The 20686-nt window shown below is 37.9% G+C and overlaps 1 pseudogene across 1 annotated transcript in view; it reads left to right on the forward strand.

Moving 5' to 3' along the window:
• The first annotated feature begins 7296 nt into the window (after positions 1-7296).
• LOC308617899 (large ribosomal subunit protein uL1m-like) overlaps positions 7297-20686 on the forward strand; it is a 54021-nt pseudogene continuing 40631 nt past the window's right edge. The window contains exon 1 of the transcript in view: positions 7297-7433. The product of the transcript in view is annotated as a large ribosomal subunit protein uL1m-like (transcript). The remainder of the gene's footprint in view (positions 7434-20686) is intronic.

Genomic DNA, 20686 nt, shown 5'->3' on the forward strand with positions numbered 1-20686 from the left:
CAACTCCTACAGAACACCTACTGAACACTGGCAGAAGACCTCAGACCTCCCAAAAGGCAAGAAACTCCCCACATACCTGGGTAGGGCAAAAGAAAAAAGAATAAGCATAGACAAAAGGATAGGGACGGGACCTGCACCAACGGGAGGGAGCTGTGAAGGAGGAAAGGTTTCCACACACTAGGAAGCCCCTTCGCAGGCGGAGACTGTGGGTGGCGGAGGGGGAAAGCTTCAGAGTAGCGGAGGAGAGCGCAGCAACAGGGGTGTGGAGGGCAAAGCGGAGAGATTACCGCACAGAGGATCGGTGCCAATCAGCACTCACCAGCCCAAGAGGCTTGTCTGCTCACCTGCTGGGGCGGGCAGGGCTGGGAGCTGAGGCTTGGGTTTCAGTCGGAGGCAGGGAGAGGACTGGGTTTGGGGGCGGGAAGAGAGCCTGAAGGGGTTATTGCACCACAGCTAGCCGAGAGGGAGTCCGGGAAAAATTCTGGAGCTGCCAAAGAGTCAAGAGACTTTTTCTTCCCTCTTTGTTTCCTGGTGCGCGAGGAGAGGGGATTAAGAGTGCTGCTTAAAGGAGCTCCAGAGACGGGCGCGAGCCGCGGCTAAAAGCGCGGACCCCAGAGATGGGCATGGGTTGCTGGGGCTGCTGCTGCTACCACCAAGAGGCCTGTGTGTGAGCGCAGGTCACTGTCCACGCCACCTTTCTGGGGGGCCTGTGCAGCCCGCCACTCCCAGGGTCCCGGGATCCAGGTACGGATTCCCCTAGAGAGCACACTGCGTGCCTCGGGCTGGTGCAACATCATGCCGGCCCCTGCCACTGCAGGCTTGCCCCGCACTCCATACCCCTCCCTCCACCCGGCCTGAGTGAGCCAGAGCACCCAAAGCAGCTGCTCCTTTAACCCTGACCTGTCTAAGGGAAGAACAGATGCCCTCCAGCGACCTACACGCAGAGGTGGGGACAAATCCAAAGCTAAGAACCGGGAGCTGTGAGAATAAAGAAGAGAAAGGGATATCTCTACCAGCAGCTTCAGAAGCAGCAGATTAAAGCTCCGCAATCAACTTGATGTACCCTGCATCTGTGGAATACATGAATAGACAAGAAATAATCATCCCAAACGGAGGAGGTGGACTTTGAGAACAAGATTTATGATTCTTTTTCCCTTTTCCTCTTTTTACAATGAATTATCCCAAATTGAGGAAGTGGACTTTGAGAGCAAGATTTACGATTTTTCCCCTTGTTCTCTTTTTGTGAATGAGTATGTGAATGCTTCTGTGTGAGATTTTGTCTGTATAGGTTTGCTTCCACCATTTGTCCCAGGGTTCTATCCGTCCCTTTTTTTAAATTGTTTTTTAATAATTACTTTTTAATTTTAATAACACTATTATATTTTATCATACTTTATTCTATTTTACTTTAACTTCTCTCTTTCTCTTTTTCCTACCTTCCCTCCTCCATCCCTCCCTCACCCCTTCTTCCTTTCCTTCTTTCTTTCGTTCTTTCTTTCTTTCTTTCTTTCTTCCTTCTACTAATTCTTTTTTCTACCTTTTATTGAGCTGGGTGGATGAAAGGCTCTTGGTGCTGCAGCCAGGAGTCAGTTCTGTGCCTCTGAGGTGGGAGAGCCAACTTCAGGACACTGGTCCACAAGAGTCCTCAAAGCTCCACATAATATCAAATGGCGAAAATCTCCCAGAGATCTCCATCTCAACACCAGCACCCAGCTTCACTCAAGGACCAGCAAGCTACAGTGCTGGTGACCCTATGCTAAGCAACTAGCAAGACAAGAACACAACCCCCCTATAAGCAGAGAGGCTGCCTAAAAACATAATAAGGCCACAGACACCCCAAACACAGCACCAGACATGGACCTGTCCACCAGAAAGATAAAATCGAGCCTCATCCACCAGAACACAGGCACTAGTCCCCTCTACCAGGAAGTCTACACAACCCACTAAAACAACCTTAGACAATGGGGACAGATACCAAAAACAACGGGAACTACGAACCTGCAGCCTGCAAAAAGAAGACACAAAACACAGTAAGATAAGCAAAATGAGAAGACAGAGAAACACACAGCAGGTGAAGGAGCAAGATTAAAACCCAACAGACCTAACAAATGAGGAGGAAATAGGCAGTCTACCTGAAAAAGAATTCAGAAAAATGATAGTAAAGTTGATCCAAAGTCTTGGAAATAGAATAGACAAAATGCAAGACACAGTTAACAAAGACCTAGATGAAATAAAGCTGAATCAAGCAATGATAAGAAACACCATAAATGAAATTAAAAATACTCTACATGGGATCAATAGCAGAATAACTGAGGCAGAAAAACAGATAAGTGACGTGGAAGATAAAATAGTGGAAATAACTACTGCAGAGCAGAATAAAGAAAAAAGAATGAAAAGAACTAAGGACAGTCTCACAGACTTCTAGGACACCATTAAACACACCAACATTTGAATTATAGGGGTTCCAGAAGAAGAAGAGTAAAAGAAAGGGACTGAAAATATTTGAAGAGATTATAGTTGAAAACTTCCCGAATATGGGAAAGGAAATAGTTAATCAAGTCCAGGAGGCACAGAGAGTCCCATACAGATTAAATCCAAGGAGAAATACACCAAGACGCATATTAATCAAATGGTCAAAAATTAAACACAAAGAAAACATATTAAAAGCAGCAAGGGAAAAACAACAAATAAAACACAAGGGAATGCCCATAAGGTTAACAGCTGATCTTTCAGCAGAAACTCTGCAAGCCAGAAGGGAGTGGCAGGATATATTTAAAGTGATGAAAGAAGAAAAAAAACCTACAACTAAGTTTACTCTACGTAGCAAAGATCTCATTCAGATTCAAAGGAGAACCTACAGCCTTTACAGACAAGCAAAAGCTAAGAAATTCAGCACCACAAAATCAGCATTACAACAAATGCTAAAGGAACTACTCTAGGAAAGAAACACAACAGAATGAAAATACCTACAACAACGAACACCAAACAATTAAGAAAATGGGAATAGGAACATATATATCAATAATTACCTTAAATGTAAATAGACTAAATGCTCCCACAAAAAGACACAGATTGGCTGAATGGGTACAAAAGCAAGACCCATATATATGCTGTCTACAAGAGACCCACTTCAGACCTAGAGACACATACAGATTGAAAGTAAGGGGATGGAAAAAGATATTCCATGCAAATGGAAATCAAAAGAAAGCTAGAGTAGCAATTCTCATATCAGACAAAATAGACTGTAAAATAAAGACTACTAGAAGAGACAAAGAAGCACACTACATAATGATCAAGGGATCAATCCAAGAAGAAGATATAACAATTGTAAATATTTATGCACCCAATATAGGAGCACCTCAATACATAAGGCAAATACTAACAGCCATAAAAGGGGAAATCGACAGTAACACAGTCATAGTAAGGGACTTTAACACCCCACTTTCACCAATGGACAGATCATCCAAAATGAAAATAAATAAGGAAACACAAGCTTTAAATGATACATTAAACAAGATGGGATAAATTGATATTTATAGGACATTCCATCCAAAAACAACAGAATACACATTTCTCTCAAGAGCTCATGGAACATTCTCCAGGATAGATCATACCTTGGGTCACAAATCAAGCCTTGGTAAATTTAAGAAAACTGAAATTGTATCAAGTATCTTTTTAGACAACAATGCTATGAGACTAGATATCAATTACAGGAAAAGATCTGTAAAAAATAAAAACACATGGAAGCTAAAGAGAACACTACTTAGTAAACAAGAGATCACTGAAAAAATCAAAGACGAAATCAAAAATAGACCTAAAAACAAAAGACAGTGGAGACACGACGACCCAAAACCTATGGGACGCAGCAAAAGCAGTTCTAAGGGGCAAGTTTAGAGCAGTACAATCCCACCTTAAGAAACAGGAAACATCTCGAGTAAACAAACTGACCCTGCACCTAAAGCAATTAGAGAAAGAAGAACAAAAAAACCCCAAAGTTAACAGAAAGAAGAAAATCATAAAGATCAGATCAGAAATAAATGAAAAAGAAATGAAGGAAATGATAGCAAAGATCAATAAAAATAAAAGCTGTTTCTTTGAGAAGATAAACAAAATTGATAAACCATTATCCAGACACATCAAGAAAAAAAAGGGAGAAGATTCATATCAATAGGATTAGAAATGAAAAAGGAGAAGTAACAACTGACACTGCAGAAATACAAAAGATCATGAGAGATTACAGCAAGCAACTCTGTGCCAATAAAATGGACAACCTGGGAGAAATGGACAAATTCTTAGAAATGCACAACCTGCCAAGACTGAATCAGGAAGAAATAGAAACTATGAATAGACCAATCACAAGCACTGAAATTGAAACTGTGATTAAAATTCTTCTAACAAACAAAAGCCCAGTACCAGAAGGCTTCACAGGTGAATTCTATCAAACGTTTAGAGAAGAGCTAACACTTATCCTTCTCAAACTCTTCCAAAATATAGCAGACAGAGGAACACACCCAAACTCATTCTACATGGCCACCATCACCTTGATACAAAAACAAGGCAAGGATGTCACAAAGAAAGAAAACTACAGACTAATATCACTGATGAACATAGATGCAAAAATCCTCAACAAAATACTAGCAAACAGAATCCAACAGCATATTAAAAGGATCATACACCATGATCCAGTGGGGTTTATTCCAGGAATGCAAGGATTCTTCAATATATGAAAATCAATCAACGTGATACACCATATTACCAAATTCAAGGAGAAAAACCATACGATCATCTCAATAGATGCAGAGAAAGCTTTCGACAATATTCAACACCCATTTATGATAAAAACCCTGCAGAAAGTAGGCATAGAGGGAACTTTCCTCAACATAGTAAAGGCCATATCTGACAAACCCACAGCCAACATCGTCCTCAATGGTGAAAAAATGAAACCATTTCCACTGAGATCAGGAACAAGACAAGGCTGCCCACTCTCACCACTCTTATTCAGCATAGTTTTGGAAGTTTTAGCCACAGCAATCAGAGAAGAAAAGGAAATAAAAGAAATCCAAGTTGGAAAAAAAGAAGTAAAGCTGTCACTGTTTGCAGATGACATGATACTATACATAGAGAATCCTAAAGATGCTACCAGAAAACTACTAGAGCTAATCAATGAATTTGGTAAAGTAGCAGGATACAAAATTAATGCACAGAAATCTCTGGCATTCCTGTACACTAATGAAGAAAAATCTGAAAGTGAAATCAAGAAAACACTCCCATTTACCATTGCAACAAAAAATAAAATATCTAGGAATAAACCTACCTAAGGAGACAAAAGACCTGTATGCAGAAAATTATAAGTCACTGATGAAAGAAATTAAAGATGATACAAATACATGGAGAGATATACCATGTTCCTGGATTGGAAGAATCAATATTGTGAAAATGACTCTACTACCCAAAACAATCTACAGATTCAATGCAATCCATATCAAACTACCACTGACATTTTTCACAGAACTAGAAAAAAAAATTCAAAATTTCTTTGGAAAAACAAAAGACCCCGAATAGCCAAAGCAATCTGGAGAATGAAAAACGGAGCTGGAGGAATCAGGCTCCCTGACTTCAGACTATACTACAAAGCTACAGTAATCAAGACAGTGTGGTACTGGCACAAGGAGAGAAATATAGATAAATGTAACAGGATAGAAAGCCCAGAGGTAAACCCACACACATATGGTCACCTTATCTTTGATAAAGGATGCAAAAATATACAATGGAGAAAAGACAGCCTCTTCAATAAGTGTTGCTAAGAAAACTGGACAGGAACATGTGAAAGTATGAGATTAGATCACTCCCTAACACCATACACAAAAATAAGCTCAAAATGAATTAAAGACCTAAATGTAAGGCCAGAAACTATCAAACTCTTAGAGGAAAACATAAGCAGAACACTCTATGACATAAATCACAGCAAGATCCTTTTTGACCCAACTCCAAGAGAAATGGAAATAAAAACAAAAATAAACACATGAGACCTAATGAAACTTCAAAGCTTTTGCACAGCAAAGGAAACCATAAACAAGATGAAAAGACAACCCTCAGAATGGGAGAAAATATTTGCAAATAAAGCAACTGACAAAGGATTAATCTCCAAAATTTATAAGCAGCTCATGTAGCTGAATAGCAAAAAAATAGAAAACTAGCAAAAAAAAAAATACCAAAAATGGGCAGAAGCCCTAAATAGACATTTCTCCAAAGAAGATATACAGACTGCCAACAAACACATGAAACAATGCTCAACATCATTACTCATTAGAGAAATGCAAATCAAAACTACAGTGAGATACCATCGCACACCAGTCAGAATGGCCATCATCAAGAAATCTAGAAACAATAAATGCTGGAGAGGGTGTGGAGAAAAGGGGAACACTCTTGCACTGTTGGTGGGAATGTAAATGGGTACCGCCACTAAGGAGAACAGTATGGAGGTTCCTTAAAAAATTACAAATGGAACTACCATATGACCCAGCAATCCCACTACTAGGCATATACCCTGAGAAAACCATAATTCAAAAAGAGACATGTACCAAAATGTTCATTGCATCTCTATTCTCAATAGCTCAGAGATGGAAACAACCCAAGTGTCCATCATCAGATGAATGGATAAAGAAGATGTGGCATATATATACAGTGGAATATTACTCAGCCATAAAAAGAAATGAAAATGAGCTATTTGTAATGAGATGCATAGACCTAGATTCAGTGATACAGAGTGAAGTAAGTCAAAAAGAGAAAGACAAATACCATATGCTAACATATGTATATATGGAATTTAAGAAAAAAATATGTCATGAAGAACCTAGTGGTAAAACTGGAATAAAGACACAGACCTACTTGAGAATGTTCTTGAGGATATGGGGAGCTGGAAGGGTAAGCTGTGACAAAGCGAAAGAGAGGCATGGACATATATACACTACCAAACGTAAGGTAGATAGATAGTGGGAAGCAGCCGCATAGCACAGGGAGATCAGCTCAGTGCTTTGTGACCGCCTAGTGGGGTGGGATAGGGAGGGTGGGAAGGAGGGAGATGCAAGAGGGAAGGGATATGGGAACAGATGTTTATGTATAACTGATTCACTTTGTTATAAAGCAGAACCTAGTTAAAAAAAAAAAAAAAAAAAAAAAAAAAACTCCAACCATGAACACTGGGCCCATGCCCTCCCGAGAGCTCCATGAGCTGTGTTTGTAAAAGTTTAGGAGAGAGAAGTGGAGGACTAGGGGCTGTTGCAGGAACATACTGACATGGCCGGCAGCCCCCTGGTCATAGCAGAGGCAGCAGCACCTTTGACAGTCGGCTTCGACCGTGTGGTTTTGGAATCATTCCTGGGAGCTCAGCCCCGAATCTGTTTGAATCTGTTTTCCACCCTGCCAGTGAGTCTGTGAGCTACCTACACCACTAAATAAATCCTTTTGTGTTTAAGTGACAAAAAAAATATTGTTTCGTTTTGAAACAACTGATTATTTAATATTGTTATAAATGATAAGTGTTAAATGCTGAATAGCAGACTTATATACTTAAGGTCCCCTGAGATGAACCATCACTTACCATCATTTTGATGGTTATTTGTGATTACCCTAAGACCCCATCCTTTGCTGTAAGAATGAATTCAAGGAGATTTATTTGTTGAGTACTTAAATATATTTATCAAGATAAGCATCAATAAAAAATGAAGAAGTTTTATAAAAACATACTTCATCACAAGGTAAAAGTGAAATTCACTAACGAATTTGTTGATGAAAAGGTGATCTCACTTGTTCGGTTTAATGAAATCTGTAGACTATGTTAATAAAAGTAATGCATGTAAATTATAGCAATACTATGAATAAAAAAATATCTACCACTAGTGCAACTGAATGAAAAAAACTCATGAATATTATTGCTCAAAAAGAGTGGTGAATGGTTTGCCACTATGGGCTCCCGAGGCTATAAATCTGGAATTGAAATCAACTGAAACAATCTATTAGAAATCAACTACTCACTACCCGTATTGTGTTTTGCAATTCCAGCCTAACACTGCATTTAAAATAGGCAATCTAAACCTGTTCCTAGTGGATAAGAATAAGCCCCAGAGAACTACTTTTTAAAAAGTGTATTTCTTCTCAGTAACTGGGCTTCAAAAATATTCTGAAAACACCATAAACTTTCAAACTTCAGTGTCCTCAGAAGCCTCACATGGCTCCCACTGACATCAATCAGAATTTTATGTGGATGGACTGAGGGCAAAGAATAACCATTGATATGATCAACAATACATTTGATGACAAAAAATAATGTCTGAAATTCATTGTGCTAACTTTATACTCTGTGAGGACACAATGTCAAATGCTCACCAGCTGTCTATATATGGGGGGCAATACTTGTTTAATTTCAAAATTTAAAAACTTGAATGGAATTTTTTATTTGCAATTTGAAGGTCATAGCAAAATTAACTGAAACATCATAAATATTGATGGGACTTAATGTGGTGTGAATTTTTTTCTAAACAGATATTTCTATACAAAGCACTGTCTTATTAATATCATAATCCATATGCACACAAGCAAATATTGCATTATTTTTCCATTGAAGTAAGTATCAGTAATGAACAAGAGGAAATTTTCATCTAGTAAATAGGAAAAAACAATATTTCATTGTAATTACATTGACCAAATAAAATATCACGATGTATTTAAACTAATATCTCAAGTCCTATTAGCTGATTATACCTGGGATTAAACTTCATGTAGTTTGAATATCTTTAGCTCTCTGTGTTGTAGGTTTATGCTTATTCATTAGAAACTGTAAACTTCACAGGTTGATTTTTGTCTTCAATAAGAAATATTTTAGTGCTCTTCTATTCCCTTAAATAGTGTGGAGTTCAATACTTTCACATCAAATGATTATAGATAACTATAGAGCAGGTATCTTCTCAACTTTGCACTGTTGATATTTTGGGTTGGACAACTCCTCCTTGTGGGGATCCTGTACAGTGCATTGTAGGATGTTTAGTAGGGTCCCTTGACTCTAACCCCTAACTACACGTAGTATCCCCACCCGCATTTTGACAACCAAATATTTCTCCAGACATTGTCAAATGTGGTACTGCTGTAGAGGAATTAATATTCAGCATTGTCTTCATTGTTCATCTTGGATAAAATTCCATTTTCAGTAATTATTCAAAGGGCTTTTCAACCTTAAAGAATCTCTTCAAATGCAAGTATGATTGGGAAAAGCAAAACTGTGTTATTACCAGCTAACTCTTTAGTGAAAATTAATAGATCACAATGCTTTTTAACAAAATAATAGGGTATAATATAAGAAAAAGAACATAATACAAGACCAGGGGAATCAGGAAACTAATTGTGGGGAAAAGTTGGGAAAAGTGAAATAAGAGTCCATCAGATTTAAACTTCAGCTACCCACACTATCTGGGCCCTTTCTGTTATACCCAGTGTTACAGTTTATTATAGTACAAGGATACAGATTAAACTCAGCAAAGGTAAAATGTATGTAGAAGAGGTCCTAGAGAAAATAGTGGCAAGCTTCAATTTTCCTTTCCCAGTGGAGTTGTAAGGAAAGCACTTTCTGCCAACAACTCTGTGTCACAATCAGGGAAATTCACCAGGGTCTTGGTGTCCAGAGTTTTTATTAGGAGTTGGCATGTATGAAATGAGTGATCACATAACTAACCTCAGTTACTCAGTCTCCAGTTCCTCTCTAGGTCAAATCATACCACATAACCCAAGACCCCCATCATAAAACACATGGTTATCCTAGACTATTTGGCATGGCTCAAGGTCCGAGGTAAATGAAGACATTCTTCTCAGGGAGGATATTCCAAGAACTTAGAGGTTATCTCCCAAAAGCTGGTCAAGAGCCAAACCATTCTTTGGCATGTGTAGGCATTGGACAATGGAGGCCTGCTGAATAATCCTTTACTGTACATATATGTTTCCTCACACCATCCACCAGATCAGTGATACACAATCATAGGAATGCTAGGGAATTCACTAGCCCTTCAAGATTAGCTTTTTTTTTTCAATGTCATTATGTGTACATATATTACTATTAATTTAAATGATTATTATGTATGTTCACCTACATGTGTGATGCAAATAGGAAAAGCATCTTATATTGCACTAAAAAAGAAACTCAATGAGAACTAATAGATATTGTTTTCTGTGTGGCAAACAGTTTATGTAGTTAAATAATTTAAGTAGCTAAATAACTTAATTCTCACAACAACTCTATTCAGTGTTGTGTTGAGGGCTCTGCTACCTGTTTGCAAGGGCCAACTGTTAAATTTTCAGAAATTTTGTGAACATATTGACATCATATTGATAGCTTGATATTTGTCATGGTGGTAATATTTACATCATAGAAATTGGAAAATAGTACACATCAGTATTCTCCCCACCCCTCAAAATCCAAGAGTTATTTATTTATTTATTTTTTCATACAGACCTCTCACTGTTGTGGCCTCTCCAGTTGTGGAACACAGGCTCCGGACGCGAAGGTTCAGCGGCCATGGATCATGGGCCAAGCCACTCCATGGCATGTGGGATCTTCCCAGACCAGGGCATGAACCCATGTCCCCAGCATCAGCAGGCGGACTCTCAACCTCTGTGCCATCAGGGAAGCCACAAGAGTTAAATATTTTAACTAGCATATCACTGACTGTATTATTATATTATTTTACTTATAATATTTTTATGTCAAGTATTATTTTTAATGCAGAAAACAATTTTAGCAATAACAGTTTTTAAAGGATACATTTTTATCAACTGATGTAAAATAAGTATTTTGTCCTTTAGCAAATTGCCATAAGCATTGGTTCATTTCTATTTTGATCCATTGATCTCTTATTCCATTTCCATTGCTAGTTTGCCATACACTGTAGGTTTTCTTCTTTTTTTTTAAGAATTACCAGAGGGGAAGAGGAGCTTCAAGATGGCGGAAGAGTAAGATGTGGTGATCACCTTCTTCCCCACAAATACATCAGAAATACATCTACATGTGGAACAACTCCTACGGAACACCTATTGAAGGCTGGCAGAAGACCTCAGACCTCCCAAAAGGCAAGAAGTTCCCCACATACCTGGGTAGGGCAAAAGAAAAAAGAAAAAAAAACAGAGACAAAAGAATAGGGATGGGACCTGCACCTCTGTGAGGAGGCTGTGAAGGAGGAAAGGTATCCACACACTAGGAAGCCCTTTCGCAGGAAGAGACTGCGGGTGGCGGAGGGGGGAAGCTTCGGAGCCATGGAGGAGAGCGCAACAACAGGGGTGCAGAGGGCAAAACAGAGAGATTCCCGCACAGAGGTTTGGTGCCAACCAGCAGTCAACAGCCTGAGAGGCTTGTCTGCTCACCCGCCGGGACGGGTGGGGGCTGGGATCTGAGGCTCTGGCTTCGGTTGGATCACAGGGAGAGGACTGGGGTTGGCGGTGTGAACACAGCCTGAAGGGAACTAGTGCACCATGGCTACCTGGGAGGGAGTCCGGGAAAATGTCTGGAGCTGCCGAAGTGGCAAAAGACATTTTCTTGCCTCTTTGTTTCCTGGTGTGCAAGGAGAGGGGATTAAGAGCACCACTTAGGGCTTCCCTGGTGGCGCAGTGGTTGAGAGTCCGCCTGCTGATACAGGGGACACGGGTTCATGCCCAGGTCTGGGAAGATCCCACATGCTGCAGAATGGCTAGGCCCGTGAGCCATGCCGCTGAGCCTGCATGTCCGGAGACTGTGCTCTGCAATGGGAGAGACCACAACAGTGAGAGGCCCGCGTACCGCAAAAAAAAAAAAAAAAAAAAAAAGAGCACCACTTAGAGGAGCTACAGAGATGGGCGTGAGCCGCAGCTATCAGCGTGGAACCTAGAGACAACCATGAGATGTTAAGACTGCTGCGGCCACCACCAAGAAGCCTGTGTGTGAGCACAGGTCACTCTCCACACCTCCCTTCCAGGGAGCCTGTGCAGCCCGCCACTGCCAGGGTGCTGTGATCCAGGGATAACTTCCACGGGAGAATGCACGGCACACCTCAGGCTGGTGCAACGTCATGCTGGATTCTGCTGTCGCAGTCTCACCCCGCATCTGTCCCCTCCCTCCCCACCGGCCTGAGTGAGCCAGAGCCCCCGAATCAGCGTCTCCTTTAACCCCGTCCTGTCTGAGCGAAGAACAGATGCCCTCAGGCGACCTAAACACAGAAGCGACTCTAAATCCAAAGCTGAACCCCAGGAGCTGTGAAAGCAAGGAAGAGAAAGGGAAATTCCTCCCAGGAGTCTCAGAAGCAGTGGATTAAATCAACACAGTCAAGTGACGTACCCTGAATCTGTGGGATACCTGAAGAAACAACAAATCATCCCAACTTGAGGAGGTGGACTTTGGGAGAAATTATATATATATATATATTTTTGTTTGTTTGTTTCCATTTTTCTATTTTTGTGATTGTGTATGTGTATGATTCTGTGTGTGATTTTTTCTGTACAGCTTTGCTTTTACAATTTGGCCTAGGCTTCTTTCTGTCTTTTTTTTTTAACTACTTAATTTTTTTTCTTAATAATTACATTTTATTTTAATAACTTTATTTTATTTTATTTCATTTTATTTTATTTTATCTTCTTCTTTCATTCTTTCTATCTTTTCTCCGTTTTATTCTGAGCCATGTGGAGGACAGGCTCTTGGTGCTCCAGCCAGGTGTCAGAGCTGTACCACTGTGGTGGGAGAGACAAGTTCAGGACACTGGTCCACAAGAGACCTCCCAGCTCCATGTGATATCAAATGGTGAAAATCTCCCATAGATCTCCATCTCAATGCCAAAACCCAGCTCCACTCAATGACCAGCAAGCTAAAGTGCAGAATGTGCAATGCCAAACAACTAGGAAGACAGGAACACAACCCCATCCATTAGCACAGAGGCTGCCTAAAATCATAATAAGGTCACAGAAACCCCAAAACACACCGCCAGATGTGCACCTGCCCACCAGAAAGAAAAGATCCAGTCTCATCCACCAGAACACAGGCACCAGTACCCTCCACCAGGAAGGCTACACAACCCACTGAACCAACCATAGCCATTGGTGACAGACACCAAAAACAGTGGAAACTACAAACCTGCAGCCTGCAAAAAGGAGACCCCAAACACAATAAGTTAAGAAAAATGGGAAGACAGAGAAACACAGATCAGATGAAGGAACAAGGGAAATAAAAAAACCCAGACCTAAAAAATGAAGAGGAAATAGTCAGTCTACCTGAAAAAGAATTCAGAATAATGATAGTAAAGGTGATACAAAATCTTGGACATAGAATGGAGAAAATACAAGAAATGTTTAACAAGGACCTAGAAGAACTAAAGAGCAAACAAACAGTGATGAACAACACAAAAAATGAAATTGAAAATTCTCTAGAAGGAATCAATAGCAGAAAAACTGAGGCAGAAGAATGGATAAGTAACCTGGAGGATAAAATAGTGGAAATAACTACTGCAGAGCAGAATAAAGAAAAAACAATGAAAATAATTGAGGACAGTCTCAGAGACCTCTGGGACAATATTAAATGCACAAATATTTGAATTATAGGTGTCCCAGAAGAAGAAGAGGAACAGAAAGGGACTGATAAAATACTTGAAGAGATTATAGATGAAAACTTCTCTAATATGGGTAAGGAAATAGTTAATCAGGTCCAGGAAGCACAGAGAGTCCCATACAGGATAAATCCAAGGAGAAACACGCCAAGACACATATTAATCAAACTATAAAAAATTAAATACACAGAACAAATATTAAAAGCAGCAAGGGAAAAACAACTTTTAACACATAAGGGAATCCCCATAAGGTTAACAGCTGAACTTTCAGCAGAAACTCTGCAATCCAGAAGGTATTGGCTGGACATATTTAAAGTGAAGAAGGAGAAAAACTACAACATTGATTACTCTACCTAGCAAGGATCTCATTCAGATTTGGCAGATAAATTAAAAGCTATACAGAGAGGCAAAAGCTAATAGAATTCAGCACCACCAAACCAGCTTTATAACAAATGCTAAAGGAACTTCTCTAGGCAGGAAACACAAGAGAAGGAAAAGACCTACAAAAATAAACCCAAAACAATTAAGAAAATAGTAATAGGAACATACATATCCATAATTACCTTAAGTGTAAATGGATTAAATTCTCCAACCAAAAGACATAGACTGACTGAAAGGATACAAAAACAAAACATGTATATATGCTGTCTACAAGAGACCCACTTCAGATCTAGGGTCACATACAGACTTCAGGTGAGGGATGGAAAAAGATTTCCATGCAAATGGAACTCAGAAGAGAGCTGGATACTAATTCTCATATCAGACAAAATAGACTTTAAAACAAAGACTATTACAAGAGACAATGATGGACACTACATAATGATCAAGGGATCAACCCAAGAAGAAGATATAACAATTGTAAATATTTATGCACCCAATATAGGAGCACCTCAATACATAAGGAAAATACTAACAGCCATAAATGGGCAATTGACAGTGACACAATCATAGTATATGACTTTAAGACCCCACTTTCACCAATGGACAGATCATTCAAAATGAAAATAAACAAGGAAACACAAGCTTTAAATTATATATTAAACAAAATGGACTTAATTGATATTTATAGGACATTCCATCCAAAAATAAGAGAATACACATTCTTCTCAAGTGCTCATGGAACATTCTCCAGGATAGATCATATCTTGGGTCACAAATCAAGCTATGGTAAATTTAAGAAAATTGAAATCATATCAGGTATCTTTTCTGACCACAGTGTTATGAGATTAGATATCAATTCCAGGAAATAATCTATGAGAAATAAAAACACATGGAGGCTAAACAACACACTACTTAATGACCAAGAGATCACTGAAGAAATCAAAGAGGAAATAAAAAAATACCTGGAAACAAATGACAATGAAAACACAATGACCCAAAACCCATTGGATGCAGAAAAAGCCATTCTAAGAGGGAAATTTATAACTATACAAGCCTACCTTAAGAAACAAGAAACATCTCAAATAAACAACTTAACATTACACCTAAAGCACTTAGAAAAAGAACAGAAAAGAAACCTAAAGTTAGCAGAAGGAAAGAGATAATAAAGATCAGACCTGAAATAAATGAAAAAGAAATGAAAGAAATGATAACAAAGATCAATAAAACTAAAAGCTGGTTCTTTGAGAAGATAAACAAAATTGATAAACCATTAGCCAGACTTATAAAGAAAAAAAGGAAGAAGACTTAAATCAATAGAAGTAGAAATGAAAAAGGAGAAGTAACAACTTGCACTGCAGAAATACAAAGGATGATGAGTGATTACTACAAGGAACTATATGCCAATAAAATGGACAACTTGAAAGAAATGTACACATTCTTAGAAATGCACAACCTTTTGAGACTGAACCAGGAAGAAATAGCAAATATGAACAGGCCAATCACAAGCACTGAAATTGAAACTGTGATAAAAAATCTTCCAAAAAACAAAAGTCCATGACCAGATGGCTGCATAGGCAAATTCTATCAAATGATTAGAGAAGAGTTAACACCTATCCTTCTCACACTCTTCCAAAATATAGCAGAGGGAAGATCACTCCCAAACTCATTCTACGAGGCCACCATCACTCTGATACCAAAACCAGACAGGGATGTCACAAAGAAAGGAAACTACAGGCCAATATCACTGATGAACATAGATGCAAAAATCCTCAACAACATACTAGCAAACAGAATCCAAAAGCACATTAAAAGGATCATACACTATGATCAAGTGGGGTTTATCCCAGGAATGCAAGGATTCTTCAATATACACAAATCAATGAGCCTGATACACCATATTAATGAACTGAAGTAGGGAAACCATACGATCACCTCAAAAGGTTCAGAGAAATCTTTCGACAAAATTCAACACCGATTTATAATAAAAATGTTGCAGAAAGTAGGCATAGAGGGAACTTTCCTCAACATAATAAAAGCCATATATGACAAAGCCACAGCCAACATCATCCTCAATGGTGAAAAACTGAAACCATTTCCACTAAGATCAGGAACAACACAATGCTGTCCACTCTCACAATTATTATTAAACATAGTTTTGGAAGTTTTAGCCACAGCAATCAGATAAGAAGAAAAAACAAAAACATAAAAGTATCCAATTTGGAAAAGAAGAAGTAAAGCTGTCACTGTTTGCAGATGACATGATACTATACATAGAGTATCTTAAAGATGTTACCAGAAAACTACTAGAGCTAATCAATGAATTTGGTAAAGTAACAGGATACAAAATTAATGCACAGAAATCTTTTGTATTCCTATACAATAATGATGAAAAATCTGAAAGTGAAATTAGGAAAACACTCCCATTTACCATTGCAACAAAAAGACTAAAATATCTGGGAATAAATCTACCTAAGGGTACAAAAGACCTGTATGCAGAAAATTAAAAGACACTGATGAGAGAAATTAAAGATAATACAAATAGATGGAGAGATATACCATGTTCTTTGATTGGAAGAATCAACATTGTGAAAATGACTATACTACCAAAAGCAATGTACCAATTCAATGTAATCCCAGTCAAACTACCACTGACATATCTCACAGAACTAGAACAAAAAATTTCACAATTTGCATGGAAACACCAAAGAGCCCGAATAGCCCAGGCATTCTTGAGAAAGAAAAATGGAGCTGGAGGAATTATGCTCCCTGTCTTCAGACTATACTACAAACCTACAGTAATCAAGACAGTACAGTACTGGTACAAAAACAGAACTATAGACTAATGGAACAGGATAGAAAGCCCAGAGATAAACCCATGCACCTATGGTCAACTAATCTATGACAAAGGAGGCAAGGATATGCAATGGAGAAAAGAGAGCCTCTTGCATAAGGGGTGCCAGGAAAGCTGGACAGCTGCATGTAAAAGAAGGAAATTAGAACACTACCTAACACCACAGACAAAAATAAACTCAAAATGCATTAAAGACCTAAATATAAGTTCAGACACTTTAAAATTCTTAGATCAAAACATAGGTAGAACAGTCTATGATGTAAATCACAGCAAGATCCTTTTTGACCCACCTCCTAGAGAAATGGAAATAAAAACATAACAAACAAATGGGACCTAATGAACTTTAAAAGCTTTTGCACGGCAAAGGAATCCATAAACAAGATGAAAAGAACCCTCACAATGGGAGAAAATATTTGCAAATGAAGCAACAGACCATTGATTAATCTCCAAAACATACAAGCAACTCATGAGGCTCAATATCAAAAAAACAAGCAACCCAATCCAAAAATGGGCAGAACACTTAAATAGACATTTCTCCAAAGAAAATATACAGATTACCAACAAACATATGAAAGAATGCTCAAGGTCATTAACCATTAGGAAATGCAAATCAAAACTACAATGAGATATCATCTCACACCAGTCAGAATGGCCATCATCAAAAAATCTAGAAACAATAAATGCTAGATAGGGTGTGGAGAAAAGGGAACCCTCTTACACTGTTGGTGGGAATGTAAATTGATAACACCACCATGGAGAACAGTATGGAGGTTTCTTAAAAAACTAAAAATAGAACTACCATATGACCTAGGAATCCCACTACTGGACATATACCCTGAGAAAACCATAATTCTAAAAGAGTCATGTACCAAAATGTTCATTGCAGCTCTATTCACAATAGCCAGGATATGGAAGCAACCAAAATGTCCATCAACATATGAATGGATAAAGAAGATATTGGACATATATACAATGGAATATTACTCAGCCATAAAAAGGAATGAAACTGAGTTATTTATAGTGAGGTAGATGGACCTAGAGTCTGTCATACAGAGTGAAGTAAGTCAGAAAGAGAAAAACAAGTACTGTATACTAACACATATATATATATATATGGAATCTAAAAATGAAAAAAAGAAAAAGGTCAGAAGATCCTAGGTGCACACACACTAATAAAGATGCAGACCTACTAGAGAATGGACTTGAGGATATGGCGAGGGGGAAGGGTAAGCTGGGAAAAAGTGAGAGAGTGGCATGAACAATATACACACTACCAAACGTAAAACTGATAGCTCGTGGGAAACAGCCACATAGCACAGGGAGATCAGTCGGTGCTTTGTGACCTTCTAGAGGGTTGGGATAGGGAGGGTGGGAGGGAGGGAGATTCAAGAGGGAAGAGATATGGGGACATATGCATATGTGCAACTGATTCACTTTGTTATAAAGCAGAAAGTAACACACCATTGTAAAGCAATTATTATCTTATAAAGATGTTTAAAAAATAATTGTTACACATAGAAGAGGTAGGAAACAGAATGGAAGGATCAGGGATGGAGGCAATATTTATCTTAAGATACCTTGTTATAGTTTGACCAGGAGACATGTATTTCTTTTAACGCATTCAAACAATAAAATTAAGTCAAAATGAAAAAAATAAAAGAATTACCATAAGTATTACTTGAGATTTAATCTTCCAAATATATTTTAATCCATTTTGACAGATATCATTATTTGGTATGAAAGGATTTACATATTTGGTCCTGGATAATTACTATTTTGCCATTAAGGCCTTTTCCCATTCATAAACTGTGTGTTCTTTGACTTAACTGGATAATTTTTAATGTGCTACAATAAAATATTCTGATATTTTCTATAAGTAGATCACCTGAATATCTGGTCCCAAACTGTTTATCTAAGTCACATGCATTTGTCACTACAATGCTAACAGGTTACGTTGAAGGTCCTGATTCCAAGGACAACTGGGAATGGAGTATGTACAGTATCACTCTCAGTAGGACACTTCACTTTAACTGGTCTTAATAGTAAGCTGCCCCTGCCTATCTTTATTCTTGCAGTTAAAAGAGTAGAACCCCCTCCACAGGACTAATTTCTTGTTTGCTTTTGTTTTTACTTTCAAGGTCTTGTTTAACTGAATCATTTCTCTCTTTAATTTACTAATTTAATTCTTCATTTAATTCAATGCCTTTCCCTCCTTATATTCAATAGATTCCTCCATATAATCAATACTTCTCTCAGTAGTAACATCTCCTTAATAATCTGGTAGGATTGCCTTAACCTCCTTTTTATTGGGCCTCTTTTGGAAAATAATTTTAACCTGTAGTTCAGACAGAAGAGTATGGCATAAAAGTACAATTGTCCGTCAGTATCTGAGAATGATTGGGTTCAGGACACCTGCAAATACCAAAATCCATGGATGCTAAAGTTCCTTATATAAAGGGCATAGTATTTTCATATAACCTAGGCACTTTGTCCTTTACATCGTCACTAAATTTCTTATAATACCTAATACAATATAAGTAGTTGTTGGAGCATGGAAAATTCAAATTTTGTTTTTCGTTAATTTCTAGAAATTTAAAAAAAATTATTTGTGATCTGAGGTTAGTTGAATTCATGGATGCAGAATCTGAGATTATAGAGGGCCAACTTTATAGAGATGGGAGAGAGAAATGAGGAGAAAAAAAACAAGATCACTCTGCCATAGTTTTCATTAGTTCCTTTCCCCATAACTTCCAAGTTAAGTTAAGTTTCTAAGTTTTGGGGTCTCACTTATTAACAGTGTAAGTTAATAAACCTTGATTGTTTAGTTTAGTTGTATTGAACAGTAGTTGAAGAGCTTCTTACCTATAACAACTTGTCATATAGGACTCTTATTTTCAGTATGGTTAGTAACATAGGCCAAGCAAACACAATAGAAGAAATAATAGTTTAGCAAAATGATACTTAGAGGCTTCTTTATATTACTTTTTTCCCAGATCTATAGAGTTTTGAAATTCTGCCTCAATTCAGAGTTTAGTCTTCTACAGTGAATTGTTCTGAGAAGATTCAGTGCCACCAAAGTCCAGAATTCTTCTCAAGAGTAAAACATGTCAAAATTCATTTTGTTTTCTAGTGTGCCTCTTTCATTTTCAATCTGAAATCAAAAGAGTTTATCTCCTCCAAGGAAAAGGAATGACAGAAAATGATAACATATTCTGTGAAAAATATTAAAGAGAAAGAAACAATATATTTTCTGTGACCATTCAGAGTTTAAGTCTTAGAAGTCTGAGTCAGTAAACTATAGTGAATCTCTTAAATAGATCTATTTATATTAACCCTTTGAATGAAGTTGCAATGCATGACTGTACTATACCTAATATCATTTTAGTAAAATATCTATCTAACATAGAAACAACAAAAAATGTTCCTATTTTCTTCTACATATTAGCAGACTAATAAGCATAAGCATTCAATTATTTCAAAGGATATTTAGTTCTACTCAATAATGATGTAAAAAAATGTTATACTTCTACATAGTATTGCTCATTTTCTTGGGTAGGATTCATCTTCACTAAGTAAGCATTCTAAGAAAGTGATAAGAGGCAAAAAAAATCAGGTAATTTTGAAATTACTACTTACATGGTCAGACCTTAGAAGCTTATCCTTAAAAAAACTTTCCACAAAGATCTAACTCCTTTATATTAGGATTATGGTGAATCAGTCAATTTTCAATGAGATTTGTTAGAAGGATATGACCTAAGGAACTTGTGGGAGCTAGTTAAGCAGTCTTTCTAAGGAGGTTGTCTTCCTGTCTGATTGATGCTAAAACTTGAATAGCACAGTGCAAGCA

This window comes from Mesoplodon bidens (assembly GCF_964165515.1).
Source record: "Mesoplodon bidens genome assembly, chromosome: 5".
Lineage (NCBI taxonomy): Eukaryota > Metazoa > Chordata > Mammalia > Artiodactyla > Ziphiidae > Mesoplodon > Mesoplodon bidens.